Source organism: Chiloscyllium plagiosum, chromosome 8 (assembly GCF_004010195.1).
Source record: "Chiloscyllium plagiosum isolate BGI_BamShark_2017 chromosome 8, ASM401019v2, whole genome shotgun sequence".
NCBI classification, from domain to species: Eukaryota; Metazoa; Chordata; class Chondrichthyes; order Orectolobiformes; family Hemiscylliidae; genus Chiloscyllium; species Chiloscyllium plagiosum.
The window spans coordinates 52,521,727-52,548,735 of NC_057717.1; positions in this window are offsets into that span (position 1 = coordinate 52,521,727).

Genomic DNA, 27,009 nt, shown 5'->3' on the forward strand with positions numbered 1-27,009 from the left:
ATCCGTTTCGTCATCCCCCTACCCCGACATGTAGGGAGGATCCTGGAAAGAGCCGGAGAGGACCAGGGGGCCTTGTGTGGAGATTCTGAAACATTCACGTCCAACCAACCGAGTAAGGAGCAATATTCAGTAAAGAGCAATTCTCAATTCAAACCCACTGTCAGTTCCAACCTCATCTCTCTCACTCGCAAAAGCACAGATACCAACAGAAGTATTAGTAAAAACCACAATATACTAACATTCACAATGCATACAAGGAGATTGGCATACACACATAGAAACACACAGAGACATATACAGTCACACACAACTAGACAGAAACACAGATAGAACCACACAGGCTGAAAAACAGACAGACAGACGTAGTCACAAAAATACACAGATAGTAAGCACATGGGCACACACAAATATACATACACACAAATACGCAGACACTAGTGTCATTAAGACACAAATAAATAAGTTTTGGTTTATAAGGAGATCAAGGATTCCAGGGAGAAGGTATGAGAATGATGTTGAGGAACATATAAGAAATGATAGATAGGCACGTCAGACTTGATGGGCCGAACGGCCTAATTCTGTTCATTTCTTTAATGCTCGTGAGTGTAATGCTATCACGTATTCTCTTCCTGAGACAGCAGCAGAGGCTGGGTTTGATACATATTTGATTGTAAAGAGCCAGTGGTAATGTGGGACAGAGTTGGAGGGCGGAGTGGTTTATGTCTATTCCTAGTTATTGTATCCTTATACCCGAAAAAGGACAGTGTTTTGATGTGAGGTTAACATAGTTTGAATATAATGGGTCCCACAATGAAATAAGGATGTCCCTTTCCCTTTAGTGTTGTGCTATCTGTGGTTCCTCAATCTCAGGGAGCAGTGAAGACACGGTTATTGAAGATATTCAAGGCTGAGCTTGATTGATCTTTGCTGGACAGGAGAGTCAATGTTTATTGGGAACAGACAGGATGAGCAAACACAATCGGATGATCCATAAGCATTCTGAATGATGCAGCCGAATGGTCAACTGCCGCCCCTATCCAATGTATTGTTCCTTCAATTCAGCCCTCTATGCTGTTACAGAGATATACTGTTGCCCCTACTCGAAGTGTTGTTCCCTCAATCCACCCCTCAAGTCTCTTACAGCCTAGGGCACCACCCCATTCAGCCACACAGGATCGTTACATTGAGATGGAAGGAGACCATTCTGCCCCTCGAAGGAGTTACTCAAGAATAAAGAATGAAGTAATTCAGCTCGTTAAGTACATTGCACGTATATAGGGTTTAATCAGGAATGTTCCACCACATCTGTACAGGGCATTGCTGAGACCACATCAGATACACAGCGTGCAGTTTTGATCCTCTAAACTAAAAAACGGATATAATTCCTTTCGAAGATTTTCAAAAATGCTTCCCTTTATTCCTTCGTGAAATGAAGGCCTTTTTTTTTTATCGAGGATTATCTGTTTAGGTCTTAGATGAGAAATCTTATTGAACCACGATTTTCAGAAAAAGTGTTTCAACTGGATACATGTTTTCTCTTGGTAAGGGGACTAAAGTCAGAGATTTTTTTTTTATGAATGAGATGCATTGATATAAACACAAATATTATGAAGATATCAACCCAGTTATAAAACTTACGCAGACACATATAAACATGTCATCAAATTATAGAGCAGACACTTTTGTTGGCTAATGAAAGACACTGTGCACAACAACAGCAATGCTACACCTGCATACAGTCCATTATCATCCATTCCAGAGAATGGTCATGGAGAGTGCACATGGTCCAATTTGGTGTTCTATTGACATTATTGTATTTTTCCACACAAAAAGGGAGAAAATATTACTTGACTCAGAAGAAGCAGCCAATTGGTCTCTCTCTCTCTCTCTCTCTCTTACTTTGCTCTGCCTGAAAACAAGGTGTAAAAGCAGAAAATCCCTGAGTCATGTTTACGACTCGTGGAGGATTCCAGATGAGGAATCATAGGAATCTCTCCATCGCCCGAAGCGAAGGGACTTCAGCCAAATCCAACATTTTTAGGGAAGAAATCCGCATTCCCAGACATGTGTGTGAGCAGACGAACTTCAAAGGCAGAAAAAATATTTGAGACACTCGATCATTTTACCAGTTGTTCAGAGTTCAACTTTCTGTGTCTCACATTTTTCGAGAAACCTACCCAGTCTGAGACCTATTTCATTGGCCACAGCACTCAACTGGTTGCATTTAATATTTGCTTTCACCAGAAGAGGAGTGGGAAAATGCATCAGTGGCCCTCGAATATTGGTCAGTACAGGATCAAGAGATTCTCAAAGAGCTGTTAAAGTTTGTGATGACTGGGTTTTCCATTTATTCAAAACTGTGCGTGTTAGACATTTTACAGACACACGAGAGTAGGAAAATGGTACACAGACAGAAATCTGCTGCTGAGACCATAATCAGATCATAGTGCGTAGTGGAGCAGTGACACAGTGTCTGACGACCCACTCTTGCTCCACAATCCCATGTTACCATGTTGCATTCAGCCCCTCATAGCTCCTGCACAGGAGCAGATGGAGGCCAATTGCTCCAAATACCTGGTGTCATTCAATCCCTCCCGACTGTCACACACGGTTTAGTGAGTGTTGGAAAATGTTATTTGGAAATCCAGTCTGGCTTCGAAAAATGCCTCTGGTCTCTTCACAAAGTGCCTCCTCTCTATAACTTGTGCTTCATTTGTTGGTCATGGTCTCGACCAAGATTCATGATGAATAAAGCCCCATTCCTCACCCAGAGATGACTCAAAACTGATTTGCTCTTTCTGATTGCAACATTCAATAACAGAACGTCTCGGAACATTACAACCATTAACTTAATAATTACAGAAAATATGAACATAAGGAACAGGATCAGGTAATTCAGACGGTCAACCCATTGTATATGTTCATGGCTGATCTATTGTTAGCATTAACTCCTCTTTAATGCCCAATCCATCACACCCGCGAGCTCTCTAGTTCAAAAATACACCGATCTCCTCTTTAAATATTTTCAGTGATGAAGATCCCTTAACTCTCGTCCAGATAATTTCAGACATTGATTTATCTCTGTGAGAGGAAAAGACTCCCCACACAGACCCCGTCACCTATTGATACGAACAAGAGGTAAACACAAGGGCTCAGGACAGAATGATACCAAGGAAATATTTGACTGAGGGTGTCATCGCGACCATGTACTTATTTGAGTTTAATGGGAATCGGGTGTTCCCTCCTTACTGGTTAGGGTCTTTCAGAACACAAAGGAAGATGTTTGTGGGCGGTGACTGACAGTCCTCTCAGTCCCAGGACATCTGTTCAGTAGATCCTCAGGTTAACTTCCTCAGCACAAGCATCTCCAGCTTGTTCGTCATCGTCTATGCGCCCACACCCCTGGCACCACTCCCCCCAATCAATCATAAGATTAGAAGCGGGGTGATCACTGAAGATCACACAATGTTCAGAACATTTTGTCACCCCTCAGCTCCTGAACCAGTCGCTGTGTCCATGTGCAGCAAGACCTGGACAGCAGTCAGGTTTGTGCTGTTAAAGTGTCGGTAACATTCATGTAACAGAACGGCCAGACACTGCACATTTCCACAGTTAAAAGAGGAGCTCATTCAGCACCTCAAGTTGGTTACACACGGGTATGTGGAAGTCATTCAGCCCATCAAAACGACTGAACAAGAAGAGGGATAGTCAATTCAATCCTGCTGCCTGTTCCCCAGGAAGAAGTGGTCTCTGGTCAGTACATTAAAATGTGAACCAGAAACAGTCAGAGCCCAATCAGACCCTTGAACGTGTTCTACGGAACCAGGAGTAAGCCATTCAGTCCCTCAAGCCATTTATGCAAGAACAGGAGGGTTTCATTGATGCTCCAACATGACAAACCAATGGAGCAGAGAATGCACTCACAATGTTCCGCGTGCCTCCATTGCCTGTGGGACACATGATACTTTAACATGTTTTGCCGGCAGTGAGGAAGGAAGCCAAATGTTTCATACCAAGTCTCAAAGAGGCATCTTCTATCTCTGATGACAGACCCATTTTCTCCATGGAGGTCAGACGCTGATGGGAATTATGGACTGTTTTACCATGAAGTTATTGAGGCTCCTGTCGGGATTGTGGATTACATGACATTCATAATGTAGGGAGAGGTTAATCAAAGACTGACCCTCTCTCTCTCTTTCTCTCTCAATCGAAATAGGGAGTGGCGTGACGTGAGAGGGACGTTCTGGATTTACAAAAGGCACAAACGATGGATTATTCAGCAGTTGCACTGAGACAGAGAAGGAGACTGAATTATTCTGATAGTAATCTTGGGCAGGATTGGTGAGTGGGGAGGACATGTAAGTCTCAATGGAGAAAAAAGATCATGGAGTTTAAGTATAGTTTCTCCTCGCGTACTGTTGAGTAAGTTGTGAATAGTAATTTGTTAGTTATAATTTGTAAGGAATGAAATTTCTGAATGGATCTGAAAATGATGACTTCCAAATTCTAAAATTTGAATATGAACAGTAATTCAATTCAACTCAGTTTACTGGCAAGATGGAATGACTTACCAGGAACACCAACTATAGCGAGGATGGGATAGTAACCACCTTGAACAATCCAAAGGACATCTGTGATCCATGATGGTAATGATATCCAAGGCTGAGAAAGGTAGTAAAGACCCCAGGATAAACTCCTGTCTGTGATTGCAATATTCCAGTCTAATGTTCTCATTTTATAATCAATTGTTGGAACATTCCAGTCTAATATTCTTATATTCTGATCCATTGTTGGAACATGCCAGTGTAATGTTGTCAGATTATGATCGATTGTTGGAACATTCCAATCTAATGTTCCCAGATTCTGATCCATTGTTAGAACATTTCAGTCTAATGTTCTCAGATTCTGATCTATCCTCACCCTTGCTGTGGATCTACTGATCCTTGCTAGTGCTATCGGTGATGGTCCTGCTGATACTATTGGATAATACATTGAACCAAGTCGCTAATTAATAGAAGAGGCAAACCCTCCAGTGACACATTTACGAACCACAGAGACTGACATCAACAACAGTCACTGATCAAATAGCTTCGGCCAAACACTATCAATTCAATTCTGTTTTATTAAAGTGCAAAACAATGATTAAAACTTGCGCATTCTGGATGGTATATGTGAGGGTGACTGATGGAACAAATCTTGAGTCTGGTAGATCAATTCAGTGCAACCATTCAACCTGCCTTGGATATGGGGGCAATGCCATAATTTTATCACAATGAACACGTGCTTCTCTGTTTATAAATGGAGACGTACAACCTGGAACTACTGACCAAGCATTATAATTTCAATAAAAGATTGAGACAATTTTTATAGTTCATGATCTGAGGGGAATGTGTGCCTGAGAAAACGTGGGGTTATAAACAGACAAATGGCACGGATATGTTAACAGAGAATTGTACGTGACAACTGCAATTCAGATTGATATTCCAGAATCAGAGAGGGCAGTGCTATTGATATAATCGATGATAATAAACTGTGATAAAGTGTCATTTACTGGACTTCAATTACAGTGTGATTGTGGAGGAGACAGAACACAGAGAGAATTGGGGGACATGGCAGTTCAGACTGGAGGGAGGGACAATAATGTTCCCAAGACATCAGTATTGGAATGTTACTCTTTATAACTCATGTCAAGTACAATTTCAAGGATATATCTAAAGTGAGGAATGTGGAGTAAAGTCTGCTTATTGAACACAAAATACAGGGATAAACTGATTTTCTGTCCACACTAAACTATAGGAATTATAAAGAGATAAGATACACTCATGATATTGAGCTACTTAAATTGAAATGTGTATTACAAAACAACGGAAGTGGTGTGCAATCTTTATCAATCATTATTTGGCCCACAGCGGAGATGCTGATTTCCCCTCTATCAGTTATCCACCTCATTGAGGTTCTCCGGCGCAGTGTCTCAGTATCGAGCAGGATTCTCAGTTCCTGCTGCTGTTCACCCAGTCTATTTCAATTAAATCACATTCTCACTTTTAAAATAAACATCGCTTGGCCTTTTGGTTTCTTTTTAACTGTCAGCAACTCAGCTCTGTGATGTAATTGGCGATAAATTATCTGGGACCACAGCCAGTATCCGCACAGTGCTCACAGGATATGGCACTAGACAAAGCCCTTGCAGTCCGTGAGAATTTCTAAATAAAACTTCCATCTTCTGTCTGTTCCTGTATACCTCTCCTCATGCTGTCTTCTGATCTATCCAACTTACCCTCGTTTAACATCCCTCCAATCACTCCCTGATTCCAAATTGTGCAGTTGGACATCTTGATTTTGTGGCCATTTTGGAGAAATGGATAGAGCAGGGCCAGCAACGATTGTTGTAGGTGCCGGGGTTTAGATGTTTCATTAAGAACAACGAAGGTCCTAAAATGGGTGAATGTGGCATTGTTAATCAAAGACAGTATTAACTTGACAGAAAGGCTGGTTGATAAGGACTTGTCTACTGAGATAGTATGGGAAGAAGTGAAAAACAAAAACGGAGATGTCACCCTTTTGATAGTTCTCTATTGCCCTCTGAAAAGTTCCAGAGATGGAGAGGAAGGAATTGCAAAGATGATACTGGATGGGAGCGAAAGTAACTGAGTAGTTGTTATGGAGGACTTTAACTTTCCAAATATTGACTGGAAACGCTACAGTTTAATAACTTTACATTGGTCAATTTTTGTCCAATGTGTTCAGTATGTAGATAGGCCAACAAGGGACGAGGCCAAATTGGATTTTGTACTGGGTTATGATCCAGACCAGGTGTTAGATTTGGAGGTAGGTGAACACTTTGGTGACAGTGACCACAATTTAGTGCTGTTTACCTTAGCGATGGAAAGGGACAGGTGTATAACTGGGAAAAAGGCAATTATGATGCGATTAGGAAAGGTTTTAGGATGCATAGGACCGGAAAGGAAACTGCAGGGGATGGGCAATTCAAATGTAGAGCTTTTTCAAACAACAATTCAAATGTAGAGCTTTTTCAAACAACAACTGCTGTGTGTCCTTGATCAGTTTATACCTGGCAGGAATGGGGGAATTGGTCGAGTGAGGGTGCTGTGGTTTACTGAAGAAGTTGAATCTCTTGTCAAGAGGAAGAATGAAGCTTATGTAAATATGAAACGTGAAGGTTCAGTTCGGATGCTTGAGAGTTACAATTTAGCCTGGAAGGACTTAAAGAAAGAGCTAAGAAGAGCCAGGAGAGAGCATGACACAAGTCTTTGGCAAGTAGGATCCAGGAAAAACCTCAAGCTTTCTACCAATATGTCACGAATAAAAGAATGACAAAATTAAGATTAGAGCCAATCAAGGACAGTAGAGTGAAGTTGTGTGTGTAGTCCTTGGAGATAGGACAGGCGCTAAATAAATATTTTAATCAGTATTCACAATGGATAAAAACAATGAAGTCGAGTCAAATACTGAGAAGCTATTAGACTCGACTGGATTGAGGTTCTGGAGAGTCTGAAAAGAAATAAGTCCCATGGGCCAGATGGGATTTATCCTATGATTGTCTGAGAAGCTAGCGAGGAGTTTACACAACCATTGGTTCGGATTTTTACTTCACAATTCTCTACAGGAAGAGTGCCAGAAGACTGGAAGCCAGCAAGTGTTCTCCCCTTGTTCACAAAATGGAGGAGTCGACCCTGGTAATTATATACCAGGCTTACATTGGTTGCGGGTAAAGTGATGGAAAGCATTATAAGAGATAGGATGTATTATCATCTGGAAAGGAATCATTTGATTAGGGATAGCCAACACGGCTTTATGAAGGGAGTGTCATGCCTCACAAATCTTCCTGAGTTCATTGAGAAGGTGACCAAACAAGTGGAATCCCGTAAAGTGGCGTATATGGATTTCAGTAAAGCGTTTGATAAGGCCCTCCATGGTAGTCTAATGCAAAAGATATGGACAGTGTATTGTTGGAAAAGCAGGACAGTGTCCAAAGAGTAGGAGAGTCGATGTTTCGGTTGTAAGCCCTTCATCAGGAATCAGTTTTGTGTTCTCCAGCATCTGCAGTCTTCACTTTCTCCTAGATCCTCAGATGCTGCCTGACCTGCTCTGCTTTTCCAGCGCTACAGTCTCGACTCTGATCTTAAACATCTGCAGTCCTTATTTTCTCCCAGAAAATGCGGAGACGTGGAATTGAGGGTGATTTAGCGGTGTGGATCAGAAGTAGGCTAGCTGAAAGAAGACAGAGGATGGTAGCTGATGGGGAATGCTCATTCTCGAGATCAGTTGCTCTTGGTATACTGCAAGGATCAGTTTTGGGTCGACTGCTGTTTGTCCTTTTGAAAATGACCTTAATGAGGGTATAGAAGGATGAATTAGTAAATTTACGGTTGACAGTAAGGTTGGTGAGCTGTGGGCAGTGCTGAAGGATGTTGCAGGTACTGAGCTGTAATGTTCTATGTTCATGGACCCACAATGGACTGAATAATTTCCTTCTCTGATGTAACAATTGTGAGGTACTCTGACCCACAATAAGAGCTTTAGGTGCCTGGAGAGACAAGCTGGTGCAGTAAATGACACAAACTGCACTAGCATCCATCATCTCTTCCTGTTCTCTGATATGCAGCAGCCTGAAAATATCTGTCCAAACAAAATAGATTGATTCAAATTCAAGCAGTCAGGAGGACGTTCACCCGAGGAGATTGACATCAGAGGATTTCATGAATAATAAAATTTCTGAATACCACAAATAATAAAACAATGTCACAGCAGCAAAATAATTGGCAGCAGAGTAAAACTTACAGTTGCAAATAGTTCCAAGTTCAACACTGTGTTCAGTTTTGGTCACCTTGCTATAGGAAGGATGGTATTAAACTGGAACTTTACAAGGATGTTGCCAGGACTCAAGGGTCTGAGTCATAGGGGGAGATTGGATAAGCTGGGACATTTCTCTTTAGAGCGCAGGAGACTGAGGGGGAATGAAGTGCTTTGAGAGGCTAGTTATGGCCCACATCAGTTCCAGTCTCACAGCCTACCTCGATCCACTACAATTTTCCTACCAGTGGAATGGGTCCATAGTGGGTCCATATCCTTGGAATATCTGGACAAGGACACTACGTCAGATTCCTGCTCATTGATTATAGATCCACGTTCATCACCATTATTCCCTTCAGACTGATCACAAAACTCTGTGACCATAGTCTCAGCTCCGCCGTTTGCAATTGGATCCTCAGCTTTCAGGTCCACAGTCCGCAATCAGTGAAGATAGGTAACTGTGCCTCTTCCACAATAACATTCAACACTGAAATCCCAAAGGATGTGTCTTTAGGCCCCTACTATACTCCCTGCATACACGTGACTATATTGCCAAATTCAGAATGAACACCATCTACATGTTCACTGATAACACCATCATAGTAGAACAGATATGTGATGATGCCAAGTCAAAAGACAGAGCAGAAATAGAGGGCTTGGTGATCTGGTGCAATGAGTACAACCTCTCTTTCAACGTCGGCAAAACGAACCAACTGATCAATGACTTCAGAAAGAAAGGAGGAGGGCATGCCTCCATCCAAATCAATGGAACTGAAGTTGAAAAGCTGAAAGGCACTAACTTCCTCGGAGTGACGATAACCGACCTCTTGTCCTGGACTTCCCATGTAGATGTGACAGTTGAGGTGGCCGAGCAACGCCTCTTCATTCTCCGGCAGCTCCGGACATTTGGCATGTCCACAAAGACCTTCACCAATGTCTGCAAATTCACCACTGAGAGCAAACCATCCGGGTGCATCATGGCCTGGTGTGGCAACAGCCCTGCCCAGGACAGTAAGAGAAATGACAGAAGGTTGTGCGCACAGCCCATGTCATCACGGAAGCTAACTTCCCATCCATTGACTCCATTTCCATGACTCGCTGCCGCAGAAAGGCTGACAACATTATCAATCGCACTCTGGATCTTCTACAATCTCTTCCACCAGGCAGGCAACACAAAAGCTTGAACAGACAAACCAGCAGCTCATGAACAACATCTTCCCAGCCATTAGTGAACTGAGGAATGGACTCTCTAATTTCAAATAATGCTGAACTTGCTCACGTTGATCTTGCCTATTACATGCCCTTCGTGGTGTAGCCTGTATGCCTCAGACTAAGTTTTTCCTTTGCCCTCTGATCTGTATATTGTTGCGTACTGTGGGAGCAAGATTCCCCAGCGAGGGACAAAGACTCTGGAGGCAGACGGGACACAGGCACGGAATGGACTTTAGTTTAAACAAAGACCGTTTAATGCAGGGAGAGTACCAAAGGATCTTCCTAGAATCAGGCTTTGATATGAGAAGACAATGGTTTCCTTGATCCTCAGCTCAGATCAAAAGAGAGATCAATGATACACTTCGATTTTACAGCAAAAAGACAGTATTTTTATATGTTCTGTGTTGCGAAGATCATACACAACGTGGTCCGTGTCCCCTCCACACCCCTTCTGCAGATCCAATTTTGTAAAACAACTGATCAATGATGGACACGCGCATGGACAGCCCGAGAAACTTATTTGTTTCGGATGTTTAACGAGTTTTGTTATCTCTAGGCCTTGTGATCTTTCTATATTGCATTTCAAAGTTAGTGTTTTGCCCTTTTTAGTCATACCCCTCATTATTTATCTTGAAGGATTGCATTAACTCTATTCTCCATTGGGCAGGCTATCTCTTACAAATCCATTACCATATTTTACATTACAAAATTGATTCTGTTACCAAACTCATAATATTATCATTGTTTCTATTGTTATCGTTTTTTTGGATGCCAGGCATCTCTTTAAGGTTTTATAATTACGTTGAAATCTGTGTCCATGATTATATACCAGAGCTTTAACTAGAACTTATTACTATTGTAAATCGTTTCAAAGGCACAGCCAGCTACTTAAAGATAATCGGAGTTGCTGTTTTTGTGGATGAACACATCCTTAATGAGATAAGAATAAGTTACCTTTTGCAGTGATTCTTCAAAGTTTTTCTGCTACAATTTCATTATTTCATCCATGTTCTGTTACAAATCATCGATTTAAAAAAAAGAACCGTCTTTATCACTACGTTAGCATGTTTCAGAATCTTGCGAATCAGATTATCCTTTCTCTTGCCTTGGAGTAATTCCCTTCTCAAAAGCTCTTTTTTTCACTTATGCTGAAGCAATCTATTTTAAATACTGGCTATTTTGAGGCTGTTCAAAAACAGGCAGTTGAAGTAGACTTTTAAATTTCGGCCACTCTGTCTCTAAAATAAAAGGCAGCTCCAACACCCGCTATGATCTGCCAGAACTGTGTATAAACAAAAAGATTCACTCTACTTAGATAAATGCGACAATAAAGCTTACCAAATCAAATTAAACCAAATCATACGATAGAGAAGGAGAAATTCTTGCAAGGTCAATACAGCCAGATTGAAGCTCTGCAGCTTGCGACATCCAGCCAAAAATCGTGATAGACGATTAACCAACTAACTGGTGGAGTGGACACCACAATTATCCCCATCCTATCAATGGATCAGCTCTGCACATCAGTGTAAAAAAAAAGGAAATAGTATCTGGACCATCGTCAACCAGGCATGTTGAGTCGATGATCCAACTCACTCTCATCATGATGCCCACAGCATCACACGTGCCAGTCTTCAACCAATTCGAATCGCTGCACGTGACATGAAGAAACAGCTGAACATAGTAGGTACAACAAGGCAATGGGCCCTGACCACATTCCTGCAATAAGACTGAAGACTTGTGCTTCACAACAAGCCGTGTCCCTGGGGAAGCTGGTTCATTCCAGCTCCAACTCTGACATCTCCCTGGCACTGTGGAAAGTTACTCAGACATGTCCCGTCCCCTAAGACGGGAATAATTACAATCTGACCAATTACCGTTCCCTCAGTCCCAGTACGATAGTCAAATTAGTGGGAGTTATTTTTGACAGAACTGTCAAGCAGCAACAGAAATATCCTGCTCAATGTGGTTTCTGATCGGTCCCCTGGTGAAGAGGGTGCTGTTGTGGAAAAGTCACGGGAGAACTAATCCAGACCAGGCTAACAGTCTGGCAGTTGTTGAAAGGTAAATACAATTAATTAAATATCGAGATCTCAAATCTGGTGTGAGTAACAGTGACGTTGAAGCCAATGTCGATTGTAAACATCAATTTCCTTTCCCGATGTACTTTCAGGAAGTAAGTCTCCTGGTCTGGCCTAAAAGTGACTCCAGACACACAGACAAGTGATAAAGACTTCAATGTTCTCTGAAGCGGCCAAGCAAGACATTCTATTGTATCAAACTGCCCCGAGGTCTGAAAGGATAAACACGGACAGAACACACAACACTAGACTCGGTATCGGAAAAGGGAATGGGAAACACAGTCCTTGCGACCCTGCAGAGAGCTCCTTCCTAACATCTGAGAGTTTGTGACAACATTTACTGAGCTTTCCCATGGACTGCACAGAAACATCGGGAATAGAGTAGGCCATAGAGCACATTGAGCTTCTCCCATTGTCGTTCATTTCTGAACATCTCCTCAATGCACTTTCCTCACACACTGTAAACATCCCTTAATGTGATTAACCTTGTAAAGCTATAAAATGGAACTGCAGTAGTCCCTTTGGTGTGTCGAGTTTGCTAACCAGTTCAATATAATGACGCTGACCCTTTATTTCCACACCATACTCCTGCTCTCTCCCCCAGCCCTTCAGTGTCTAGACATTCTTATTCGTCTTTAGTGCCTTGTCTTCCACAGTCTGGTGTGGGAGAGAATTCCCTGGGTTCACCAGTCTCTGAGTGCATACATTTATTCTCATCTCAATGCAGTGCGAACTGCCTGTAACTAATACTGTGGCCCCTTGTTTTAGACGTCCCAGGCGGGGAATTACCATGCCTGCTTCCAATCTGTCTCGCCCTGTCAGTGTTTTATATATCTCACCGAGAATACCACTCACTTTCCTAAACCCCATGGAATAAACGCTCAGTCGCCCCAAACATTGCTCCCACAACAAGCCTGTTATCCCAGAGACCAGTCTGGTCATGCTTCCCTGCTCTCTCTCAATGTCAGGTTTGTCCTTTATTAGGTAAGGAGACCAAAACTGCACACAATACTGCACAATGTTCGAGGTGTGATCTCACCAAGGCCGTAAGACACCCTTACTCCTGGGCTCAAATCCTCCTGAAATGAAGGTGAACATACCATTTACATTCCTAACTGCTTTCTATTCCTGCAATATTGCTTTCAGTGACTGGTGTACAGGGAGATCTCAGATCCTTTTCAATGTTACAGCTCCCCAATTGGTGGGTCTATGCACACTGCTCTGTGTGCCAATGTATTCCCAGTATTGGCTCTGTCTTCAGAACTCACGGCCCTGCATGGAACTCGGAGGTCTGTCCAAACAAAAACAAAGAAAAAGCGAGTGTAGTTCCCTTTATAGATCAACCACTACCTTTTCAAGTGTTCAGTTGGCATTCTATTGTTCCCCACAAAGTAGACAACATCACATCTATCCACACCGACCTTCACCTGCCACATATTTACTCATTCACTCCATTTGTCTCAATCACCTTGAAGTTTTTTTCACATCCTCCTCACCTTTCAAAATCCGTGTTCCGACAGCAGACTTGGAAACTTTGCATTTCATTCCCACAATCAGGTGTTTGAGATGTATTGTGAATATCTGGGGCCGAAGCACCAATCATTGCAATGCCACAGGAGTCTTCCAAACTGAAAACCATCCATTTATTCCTACTCACTGTTTTCTGTCAGCTCTCCCACTGTAACATCATGTCCATATATTATCCCCTATGCCATGTGCTTTTACTTTGCACATGATGCTTGGGACTCCATTAAACTCTTGCTGAAAATCCAAGTTCAGTGCCTCTATTGCTTTTATGTAATTAAACTACCAGTCAGTTTCACAAATATGTTTCCCATTTCATCAATATGTATGCCCATTATTTTCAGTTCAAATAAATTATCCAAATTAGTTTATTTTCTAATTTCATCCTACATCCGTTTCTCATCAGACTCAGGTTTTCTCCTCTTGCTGTGAAGGCTTTGTTTATGTCTTTCTCTATGAAGACAGAAGTGGAGTTGTTGTGTCATGTTTCTCTGTTCTCCATTCTCCATTCCCTGGTTTCAGACTGGAAGGAAGCAGATACTTTGACGAAAGATAACAGCTGTTGTGTATTCGCCCTGTCCATTCCCCTTGTAATCTTAAACCTGAATTAATTACCCACTCAACTTTCTCTGCTCCAAAATAAATAACTCAAGCTTAGCCAGCCTCTCTCCACAGTTCATATCCGCCATCCTAGGGTCCATCCAGGTGAATTTCCTCTGCACCTCATCCAGTACAATCACATCCGTCCTGTAATGTGGATCCCAGAACTGCACACAATATTTAATTTGGCCTCACCAAAGTGCTATATAAAACTCTTATAATATTTAGGTCAATGAATAAAGGCTTTATCTGTTTAACTCATCAATGATCATATTCAAACACATTCAGGGATGTGTGGAGACGCACCATCTGAGCTTCCTAGTGTGCTGCCATTCATTGAGTACTCCCCTGTCTGGTTCGTTCTTCCAAGGTGCATCACCTCGTATTTATCAGGGTTACATTCCAACTGCCATTGACCTGCCAATCTGACCATTCCATGTATATCTTCCTGTAACATAAGACCTCCCACCTCACTGCCAAATACCCGTTTAAATCTTTATGTCAAACGCAAACTTTCTTATCACACTCCCCCTACCCACTTCACATTCACAGCAATTATGAATACCACAAATAATAAGGGACACAGCACTGATCTCTGCGGCACATCAGGGGACATTAGTCACCAGTCAAACAAACAGCCTTCTACCACGAAGTTGATTTTGGAAACAACTTGGTAAGTCATTAATAGGACCTATTTATTCCCTGGTTATTCTGTTCCACTTGAGGTGCCTGTAGAATATCTGGGGATTCTCGCTAATCTTGCCCTGCCAGCAGGTTTCCATGCACCTGTGTTAGTCAGTCCCCTCCGAGTGAAGAATTTCCTCCTCATCACGATCTTAAATGGCCTGTCTCTTATCCTGCCATTATTTGCCGTAAATGTATAGTAGACAGCCAGAGAAACATCCCGTTTACTTCCACCTTGTCAATGTTTCGTACATTTTTTCAATTTCGCAGTTCTTTGAAACTGGAGAGGTCACAAGAACATTCTCCCCATCAGAAAATCTTGTCATCTGAGAGATTAATCTGGAGAATGTCCATTGCACGTCCTCTGTGATCAGTATACTCTTTCTTCGATTGGGTTACCAATGCTGTACGCAATAGTCGAGATATTCTCTTTCCAACACTCTGTGCAATTGCTTCATGATGTCTTTACATTTATATTCCGATTCCTCTAAACAAACTCCAACCAGCTTTATATTTCCAATTACATGTGTTCCTCCAAATACTATTCACGTTAATTGCATTTACGAACTCACTGTGTGATTTCTGACAGAAACACTTCTGAAAATCCAAACACACCACTTCCATTTGTTGTCCACTGTTTATGCTGCAAGAACAAAAAACCTCAAACAATTCGGAAGTTTGTCCAGTATGATTTCTCTGTCAGAAATGCATCGTGATTCTCTGCAATGTTGCTGTTAACTTCTAAATACCCAATATCATATCTTATATAATAGATTCCAACTGTTTCTTACAAATGTCAAACTAATTGGTCGGCAGTCCTCCACATTATCTCTTCTTCCCTGCGTACATAGTTGGATCATGTTTACTACCTTCGAGTTATCTACAAGGGCTTATGGTCCTTGCAGGATCTACAGTAAAATAAAACAAAGTCACCGACAGTTCAATTAATATGCTGTTTTATTTCTGACATTTTGATATGAAGTACAACTGGCACATTAGACTTAGCAATGATCAATCTAGCTCCATTTTCAAGTACTACATTATTGCTGATCCGAAGTGACTTTCGTCTTTAATTCCACAAGTCCCATGTAAACACTTGCTTTACACAGAGATTTCCTGGAGCTTTCTCCATCCAGACAGATGGAAAGTAGCTGGTTAGTTTCTCTGCCATTTCCTTGTTCCCCACAACGAATTCTCCTAAACCATATAATTTCCACATTTGACCTTGCTTTTTTTCCCCTTTGGTGTATGGATCGTAGATTTAAGCAATCTTTGTGTTTCCTGTGTGTTTGTATTCATGTTCTTTTTGATTTCCTTAACAGTGTCTTCGTCCGTATTTTCAGAAAAGTAAATATCTGAGAATATTCAGGTTTTCACAATATCTCGAATTCTTCTGAAGCTGCTTCTTTTGATATAATGAAATCTTTAATTTCTTATATTAACCAACATTGAGTCACCTAGCCTTTCTTTGCTGTTTATAACTTAGTGATATGTATGTATTTTTCAGTTTTTGCAGTATTTCTATCAATAACGTTTGTCTCACCCTAAATGTTATATTGTATTTTCCAATTCACTTGATCCTCTAGCCTCCAAGGTTTCATGATATTTGCGTGTATTGTTCAAAAATCCTTCATTGCATGCAGAAGCTGTGTAAAATGCAATATGATAATGTAATTATTCCTCAAAAACTGATTCAGAGCAAGGTGAGCAATTAGTCATTCTGACCACACAACACCACGCCCGAAATAACATGCTCTCTAGTTTAGTACTCAACATACTCTTCAACCTACCTTATATACACTTATGAAATTTATTTTTCACAGCGTTCGCAATCATTTAGTTAACGCAGTTTAGATGCAATTTTGTACCACCCAGTATTACTGCAGCACCCACAATATTTGCATATCTAATTTCTAGATAATAGGATGCACAAAATTGCACAACAGTTTTGGTTTAGATATGTAAGGCACCAATGTGTGTTCCTCCTTGTTGTTTGCAAGATCCACGCAAACATATTCTGAAGAAGCTGTGGGATGTGGTCTGTGGTGTTATTAGTGATAGACATAGACATGATTTTGGGAAGGCTCACCCCGATGCTGAGATGATCTGAAGAAATGGGCATCAATACAGGACAAGCATCAATAACCTTCCCCGCTCGGCCAAGATAAACGTCTCCGTATTCTCTCTACCTGCTCACACTCTCTGTATATCTTTTATAGTACTTAACCCCCAAAACAAGGTTCTTGCTCCACCAGTCTCACTGTTACATGCAACACTCTCATTCCTTCACTCTGTTTGTCACTGAAAACAAATCGAGATTGAATTTATTCTTTTGCCAACATCGAACCAGTGAGACAATTTGATGCTGGGGATATAAAAATACGGACATTTTGAAAATTGGGGAGAGACCAGATGCCATCGAGAAGAAGCCTGGGGATCATTCATCTTGCTCTGCAAGAAATTAGGAAATAATCACTATCATAGATATTTTTACACATGAAACATATTCACCGTAAACAGAAAAACGACGACCCAGGGAATTAACCAGCCAGAAGGGTAACATCACAGAGGATGGCAGTGGCTGTGTGGTTTTGAAATTAAGTTGATGTAATCTTCATGAGAGTCTTATTGAAACAGCATATTGTTATAGAGTTGGGGGCAGTTGTCGGTGGGGTGGGATTGGTTAATAGTTGTGGCATAATGTTCACTATTTGGCGCTGCAAATAGTTGTGGCGTCATGTTCACTTTTACAGTTAAAATAAATTGACGTTATTTTCTTTAAATAGTGGAATTTGGGAGTTCTCTGTCACTCATATTCTAATAGATTATGAGATGATGTGAGCTCTCCTGGACCTTTGGTTTAATTAACAGAGGTATACACCACCATATCGTAACACTTGTAAAAACCAACAGAGGGCAACAAAAAGAGAAGTAAGGAGTGAGAAGATTAAATATGAGGGTAAGTAAGCCAGTCATGTAAAGAAAGACTGTAAGAGCTTCTTTCGATATGGAAAGGGAAAACGAGAGGCAAAACAGGGCATTTGATCGCTAGTAATTGACACACGAGAGATAGTAATGTGGAACGAGGAAATGGCTGAGGAGCTGAAAAATTACTTGGTGTCAGTCTTCACGGTTGAAAACACGAGTAATATCCCAAAAATTAAAAACAAGACTTGGTGGACAGAGCTGAGTAAAGTGGCCATCACCAAGGAGAAGATGCTGAAAAAACTGAATGGCCTGAAGGTATGCAAATCACCTGGACCAGATGGACTCCACTCCAGATTTATACGGCAGTGGAGGCGTTGGTGGTGATCTTTCAGGAATCTCTCCAATCAGGGAGATGCCCAGAGGACAGAAAAATCACTAACATTGTACCCCTGTTTAAAAAGGGAGTAAAGCAAAAGACAGAAAATCACAGACTGACTAATCTAAACTTGGCTCTCGGTAAGATCCTGGAATCCATTGTGAAGGATGAGATTTCTGAATACTTGGATGTGGATGGTAAATTAAGACAAAGTTAGCATGGTTTCATCAAGGGGAGGTCATGCCTGGAAAATCTGTTAGAAACCCTTGAGGACGTAACGAGCAGCTTAGAAAAAGGAGAGCCAATGGATGTCATTCACCTGGACTTCCAGAAGGTCTTTGAAAATGTGCCGACAGCAGGCTACTGTGTAAGGCAAGGGCCAATTGTGTTGGAGGCAAGGTGCTAGCATGGATAGAAGTTTGGCTGTCTGGCAGGAAGCAGATAGTATCGAGAAAAGTGTCCTGCTCAGGATGACAGCCAGTGACAAGTGGTGTTCCAAAAGGCTCAGTATGGGTCCACAACCTTTCACTCTATACATTAACGATCCAGATGAAGGAACTGAAGGCATTCTGGGTATGTTAGAAGATGATACAAAGATAGGTATACGGACAGGTAACGTCGAAGAGTCAGGGAGGCTCAAGAAGGATTTGGATAGGTGAGCATAATGGGCAAAGAAGTGGCAGATAGAGTACAAAGTGGGAAATTGTGGGAACATGCACTTTGGTAGTAAGAATAAAAACATGGACTATCGAGAAAATTCAGATGTCCAAAGTGCAAAGGGATTTGGGAGTTCTACTCCAGAATTCTCTCAATGTAAACTTGTAGGTTGATTCAGTAGTTAGGACGGCAAATGCAATGATGGCATTTATATAGAAAGAATTTGAATGCAAAAGCAGGGACGTACTGCTGAGGCACTCTAAGGCTCTTGTCAGACGACATTTGGAGTATTGTGCGCTGTTTTGAGCCCCATATCTCAGAACGGATGTGCTGGCCTTGGAATGGTTTCAGAGGAGGTTCACGAGAATAGTCCCAGGAATGAAAAGCTTAACATATGAGAACGTTTGAGGATTCTGGGACTGTTCTTTATGGAGTTCAGAAGGGATCTAATTGAAACTTGCAGTATACTGAATGGCCTGGACAGTGTGGATGTTGAGAAGACTTTCTTTGGTAGGAAATTCTAAGACCCAAGGACACAACCTAAGAGTAAAGGGAAAACCTTTTAGAACGGAGGTAAGGGGAAATGTCTTCAGCCAGAGAGTTGAGAATCAATGGAATTAATTTTCACAGAAGGCAGTGGAGGTTACGTCATTGTGTATATTTAAGACAGAGATAGATGGATTCTTGAGTATCAAAGGGATCAAGGGTTACAGGGAGAAAGCAGGAGAATGTGGTTGAGAAACTTGTCAGCTATAATTGAATGGTGGATCAGACTCGATGGGCTGAATGGCCTAATTTCTGTTCCTAGTTCCGATGATATTATAGTCGTAAAACGCAGTCTATAGCTTCCTCTATATCACTTTGACCCTCCTGACAGCAAAGTGCGAGAGTAAAAAATCCCTGAGTCATCTTTACCAAACAGGGAATATTCCTGTTGAGGATTCATGGGAATCGCTCCACTGTTTGAAGGAAAGGAAATTCTGCCAAATGCAACTGTTCCAGGAAGAAGTCTCAGACCAGCAGTTTGTTTGAGTAGAATAACGTCGGAGACAGAATAGCAGTTGGGACACATTATCACATTTCCATTTGATGTGAGTTCAAATACTATGAAACTCTGGAAACGTTTCTTTATTCTGTTTCGTCTTAAGACATGTGCGTTTGTCTATGTGTCCGTGCGTGTGTGACTCTGTGTCTCACATGTTTCGAGAACATGACCTAGGTTACACTTCAAACCTGTTGTAACCAGTGGAGAAGTGGAAAAGGAAACAGTGACCGTCCAACAGTGGTCGGAGCAGGAATGAGAAATTCTCAACCGGCTGTTCAAATGGGAATTCTCTTCCCCAGAAATTTCATCCAAAAATGGCAGCTCAACACCACCGCTTCCAGCGTAATAATAAATGTTGGCCTATCAACAACAGCCATATTCCACGAACAAATCAAAAATGATAAACTGCAGCAGAATTAATTGGATAGAAACAAGATTGATAAATAAATGCCTGTTGCCGTCCAGAATTGTGCTGCCTGTGTACTTTGACTTTGTGCATTTTCCGAGTATTGTCTAGGTATTTGTATTTATTCAAAGTTGAGTTTATTCAACATTTGACAGACATAAATGGAGGAAAATTGTGGACAGAGAGAAAAGTGCTGCGGAGACCACACTTAGATCAGCCATAATCTTGCTGTCTGGTCGAGCAATGACAAAGTGTCTAATGACACAATCCTGCTTCTCAGTCCTATTTCCTATGTTCCATTCAGTCCTTACAACCACTTGAACAGGAGCAGATAGAGACCACATGCTCCAAATACATGGCACCGGATATCATTCAGTCCCTCAACACTGTGTTATTTGGTGTGGGTTGTAAAATGTGATGGGAAATCCAGGATGGTTACGAAAGAGGCCTCCCATCTCTTTACAGAGTGTCTCCTTTCTGCAACTGGTGTTTCTTTTGTTTGTCATGTTGTAGACCAGATTCACTGTGAATATCTGGCCCATATCTCTCCCAGAGATGGCTCACAGAATACATGTCTCAGACTGTCCTCAAGATTCAATAACAGCACTTCCAGGAAAATTACTACCATTCACTTTCCAAAGACAGAATATGAGAACATAAGAAACAGGAGTAGGTAATTCGGATGCTCACGCTATTGTATGCGACCATGTCTGACCTACAGTTGGCATTAATTCCTTTTAATGCCTAATTCTTCACACCACTCAGCTCTCTGACAGGTCATAAATCCATGTATCACCTCTTTAAATACTTGCAGTGATCTAGCTTCCTTAACTTTCTGAGCATTGCTGACATTCACTAACCTTTGTGAGAAGAAAACACTCTCCACACAGACACCATCCTATTAACATTAACAAAAGGGGATAACTGATCTGCTCAGGTTTGAGGGATTGACTCGAATATCAAGGCAGGATTTGACTGAAGATTTTATTCTCAGAGGCACTTAAATATCCAGAATCATGCATCCCGACTAAAATAAAAAAAAATACAAGCCATGGAATTGATCACCTTCTCAGTGTCTAAGTAGAATATAACGAGTGATTGTCCATCATCGTCAAGTTTCAATGCAATGACATCTTTTTCTCTGACAGTACTACAGATTAACCTTCACTCACTCCTATTTTACCATTAGCTCAGGGATTACTCTTGTGTAATTCCTTTACACTGTCTCTGTTGCAATGAAATCATTCCTTTTAAAGGAGTGAACATCTATCCACAGTATTCCAAATCCTGCCTCAGCCACACTCTCAGTGATGATCACAATAATTCCTTTCCCTCACTTACCGGTCTCCGTATCTTTATTATGACATAAAACCCCATTCCTTCTCTATGCACTGCCACTCATGTGGAATTTAAAAGTTCCTTACATCTATATGTCAGCATCAGTAAAGCCAGCACCAGAGGTGCCCGTCGAGATGAACATGACTGTTGGGGAGAGACTCAGTTAGAAAGATTGCACTTGAAATAGGGAAAGGTCACCTCCCTGAATGGAAATGAAGTGGAGGAATAAGAAAAACAGGCAGAGGTAGGGAGGTAACTTTACTTTTGTTCTTCCCTCACGGGATGTGTGCAGCCATGCCCAGTCGAGCATGTTATATGAACTGAGTGACTGGTTCAGCTGTTCCACAGGACAGTAAAGAGTAAAGCACATTTCTGTGTGTTTGTACAGACCTGACTGGAGAAGGATAAACCATTGATTTGTTTGAAGGACATGATGCAAGCAGATGGGCTTTTTCTCATACATGATGATACTTTCATTTCAATTACATCAATTTCCTTCATGAAATATCAACAGATTATTATTCTGTGCCTTTAGATTATGTGCAATGACTTAAGCAGCATGCAGTGCCTGCAAGTCTGAGAGATTCTGTGCAGTGAACAAGTTCAACATACTCAAGCGCAATTATTTTGTAATTAACATGTGGTTAGAAGGGCCTTGATAACGTGTGTCCAGATTTAACAAAGGCACAATTGATGGTTTATTCAGAAGATGCACTGAGGCCGAGGAGGAGACGGGGATGTCACGATGGTGGGATTGGACAGTATTAGTGAGTGGGGAGGATATGGAAATGTATATCTGTGCAGGGCTAGAAGGATTATGGAGTTTGAGAACAGTCTGGTTCCTCCTCGCATATTGGTGAGTAATTTGTCATGAGTAATTTGCTTGTTATAATTTGTGTCAAATGGAATATTTCATTGGAACTGAAAATGTTGACTTCCAACTTTCTAAATTATAAATAATATGAGCCGCAATTCAGTTTAACCTGGCTTTATGGACAGATAGAATGACTTACCAGGAACACCAACTATAGCGAGGATGGGGCAGTAATCAGCTTGAATAACCAGCAGAACATTATAGATCCACCATGCTAATGATATCCCAGGCTGGAAAATCCAGAGCAGACCATACAATGATCTCCTCTTCATTGTTAGAACATTCCAGTCTAATGTTGTCAGATTCTGATCCATTGATGGAACATTCCAGTCTAATGTTCTCAGACTATGATCTCTGTTACCCCTCTCTCTAGAGCAGCTGATCCCTGTTAATGCTGTCGCCATACTATGGGATAACACATTGAACCTAATCCTTAATTAATAGAAGAGGCAAATCCTCCCGTGACACATTTAGGATACATGGAGACTGACATCAATAGCGTTCACTGAACTAATAGCTGCAGTTAACCCGTTTCAAATCAATACTAACTTATTAAAATTCAAAATAATGATTAATATTTACACATTCTGATAGGGATATGTGAAGGTGAGTGAGGGAACGAATGTTGGGGCTGGTAGGTCAATTCAATTCAATCTGCCTTGGATATGGGAGCAATGCTGGAGATTTATCGGAACATGAATATGGTTCCATGTTTATAAATGTTTATAAATCCTGTAACTGCTGCTCAGGCATTACAATATCAATAAAACATTGAGAAAACTTCTCTCATCCCTGATCTTGAAGAAAATATCCTTTAGACTATGTGTATTTACAACAGGCAACGACATTATGTTAACAGAGAATTGTACCTAAGAGACAATGGGGACTGCAGATTTTGGAGAATTCAGTGTAGATAAAATGTGGTGGTGGAAAAGGCACGGCTAGTCAGCCAACAACCGAGGAGGAAGTGAATCAACGTTTCAGTCAGGACCTTTCTTCATGACTGCGGAGGGGGAAGAGAGAAAGTGGGTGGGGGAGCGAGGCTGGGGAAATGCAGGCGATACGTGGACGAACGTGGGAGGTGATAGTGATAGGTTGATGGGGAGTGTGGAGCGGTGGGAAGGAACATGGACATGTAGGTCCCCTCGAGAGGGCGGATCTGAGTCGGAGAGTTGGACTTGGGATCTGGGTGGGTGAGGGTGGTTTGGAAACTGGTCAATTCAATGTTCATGCCTCGAGTTTGTAGGCTCCCGAGGCAGAAAATGAAGTGTTCTTGGTAACAACCTAGTAAATCTCTTCCCAACCCTCTCCAGCTTAATAATATCCCTCCTATAACATAACGACTAGAATTGCACACAGTACAAAAGTAGAGGCTTCATCAATGTCCTGCACAACCTCAGCATGACTTCTCAACTTCTAATCTCAACGGTCTGAGCAATGAAGTAACCTTAAACACCCTGCAGCACAAAGTTCAAAGAATTATACTTGCACCATAACTACCAAAGCCCAGAATTAATTGCACAAGCTCTCCCCTTGTATGATTTACCAAAATGTAATTCCTAAACATGTATCCAAGCTAAACTCCATGTGCCACACATCAGCCCAGTGAGTGATATTACTGCCACCTCTACATTCTCCCTTCGGATTAAAACGACACTCCCCTCTTCAGTAGGTCCACAAACAACAACCTTGACTTTCCCAAAGACTTTGCCTTGCGCAGGCAGAGGGAGGAGTGGGTAAGGAGAAGCTGGAGGTGAACAGTTATCTGGTGTGACTTCATGATTTTACGAAGATGAAAGCCACATGCTAGACATTTGAAATAGTGACCGGTGTTTTGTGCCCAGAGTTGTGCTCTTTCCACGTCTCTAGTGTTCAGTATTGATATCTTCACGAGAACCTTCATAGTGCAGAGTGTGTTTGCATGATTTCTTTCCCTAATATAGCAGACGACTGATAACAGCCATTTAAACCGGAAATCATAGCCAAGCAAATAAAGATGTTCATAGTTTATTTCAATGGCACAGCGAATGCACTCAACATCCTATTTTTGAAGCTAATAACTTGTACTTTTTTCAATAAGTAATGTCCCCTGTATAATTTGGTAATGTTAACCAGAATTTAATACATCCATATGCCTAAAATAAGACCCAATATCTGGGCATGGTTTCGGCATTCTGTAGTGGGTGGTGCCCACGTTTCTGAGCCTGATCTCTGAATTAGATCCAGTCCATGAGCGTGTGGTAGTGCCCCTATCTCTGGAGAAGGTAGTGTGTATTCATGTCCTGTGGAGGTGTATGACGGCATGTTACAATAGGATGATGAACAAACACACAGGAGCATCATGTTGCAGCTTTAGGGGCTAATGCTGAATGATGGTAGTGGCCCTATCACTGTGCCGAAAATTCTAGTTTCAAATCCCACAGAGTGTTTCATAATATATCTGAACAAGTTGATTAAACGTTTTTGGAATCGTGCCTTGATGGAGAAGGAAGAGGTACGACTACTGAATTTAAGAATTTAGACCCAGGGTGACTGAAAGCGCAGCTAATCGTCTTGATTGGAGTCACATTTGTACTTTCTAGAGGTTTATAAAATTATGAAGGGCATGGATAGGGTGAGTGGTCAAGGTTTCTTTCCCCCAAGGTAGGAGAGTCTCAACTAGAATGCATAGGTTTAAGGTGGGTAGAGAAATATTTGAAAGACAATGAAGAACATTTTATTTTCTCTGCTTCTATGGAATATGCTGCCAGGGAAACTGGTGGAGGCGGGAACAATTACAGCATTTAAAAGGCAACTGGATGGCTTTATGATTAGTAGGATATGGGCCAAATGCTGGCAAATGGGAGTGGATTAATTTAGAATAATCGGATGGCATTAACGTGTGAAGGGTCTGTTTCCCTGTTGTACATCTCTATGAATCATTGATTTAATTAATGAAGGTATCTTTGTAACCTTCAGTTGTTCACCATTATGCAAACATTGTCCACTGTACACCAAAACTTGATGTCATCCGCAAATTTGCGAAATACACCTTCTATAACTCTCATCTAAATCATTTATATAAATGATAAACAAAAGTGGACCCAACAATTTTATCTCTGGATCATCGCTGCCCACAGACTTCCAGTTCAAAAAAACAACCATCCACCACCACCCTCTCTCCAGCCATTAAACAGATATACACAGAAACACACATGCAATCACAAACACATACAGAGACACCGACGCAATTAATTCTTGAAGACAAAGGTTAGATTAAAACACCAATCAAGAGTTACAGTGAGAAGGCGGGAAAGTTGTGTTGAGAAACACACCGGACAGGATCAAATAGCAAAGTAGACTTGATGGGTCAAATGGCTTAATTCCAATTTCCTATGCTGTGTGGCCTTAAGGTGTCAGGATTATTTTCCAAGGATGCAGTAGAAGCTATGTTTGATAAATACTTGACTGAACAGTCAATGGGACTGTGGGATACGTTTGAGGGGCTGAATGGTATGTATTTGTTCCTATTTGCTGTGCCCTTGTTTCTGAAAAGAGGAGGAGACTTGCTGTAAGGTTAACCTGCTTTAACATAAAATAGGTCTCCCATTTCCATTCTTTCTCTTTTGGATTATGCGATCTGTGACGTTCTCATCCCCCGAGAACAGTGAAGTCTGGGTCATTGAGAATATTCAAGGCTGACCGTGACTGACCGTTGATGAACAGAAGAGTGATTGTTTATTGGGAACAGACAGGAAAGGGTTATTCAGCTACAATCAGACCAGCCATGATGTTTCTAAACTGAGCAAGTTGGAGGAGACGAATGGCCAACTGCTGTTCCTACCTCACCCGTTGTTCTGTCAATTCACCCCCGAGGCTGTTACAGAGGGAGAGAAAGATCCCATTCAGCACAAGGGGACGCCATATAACTGTCCCAGGCTGTTATGCAGGAGCAGGGGCGCCTTGGGTAGCTGTCAGGAAATACAGAGTAGAGATCATTACTCATTTTGTGTCTGGAAGCTGTAACTAGTGGAATTCCTCAGGGATCTGTGTGAGGTCATCAACAAATTACAATCCATACCAAAGAATTGGATGAAGGTGATGGAGCTCAGTTTACTCGTACATCAGGATAGTCAATCAATAAGATGTCAAATGCAGACAGAGCGTCTCCCATGAGATACAGACGGGGGAGGGAAGAGAGTCTGCAATTGAATAGCAGACAGAGGGAGGGCAAAGCCTCTGCAATGGGACACCGAAAGCGGGAGGGTAGATCATCTGCACTGGGACACAGACAGTGGAGAGCAGAGTGTCTGCAATGGGATAGAGACAGGGTGGGGGCAAGCGTCTGCAAATGGATACAGATGGGGAAGCAGAGCATCTGCAATGGGATATAGACAGGGGAGGGAAGACCGTCTGCAATGGGTCACAGACAGAGGGAGGGCAGAGTATCTGCAATGGGTTGCGGGTGGGGGGCAGAGCGTCGGCAATGGGATA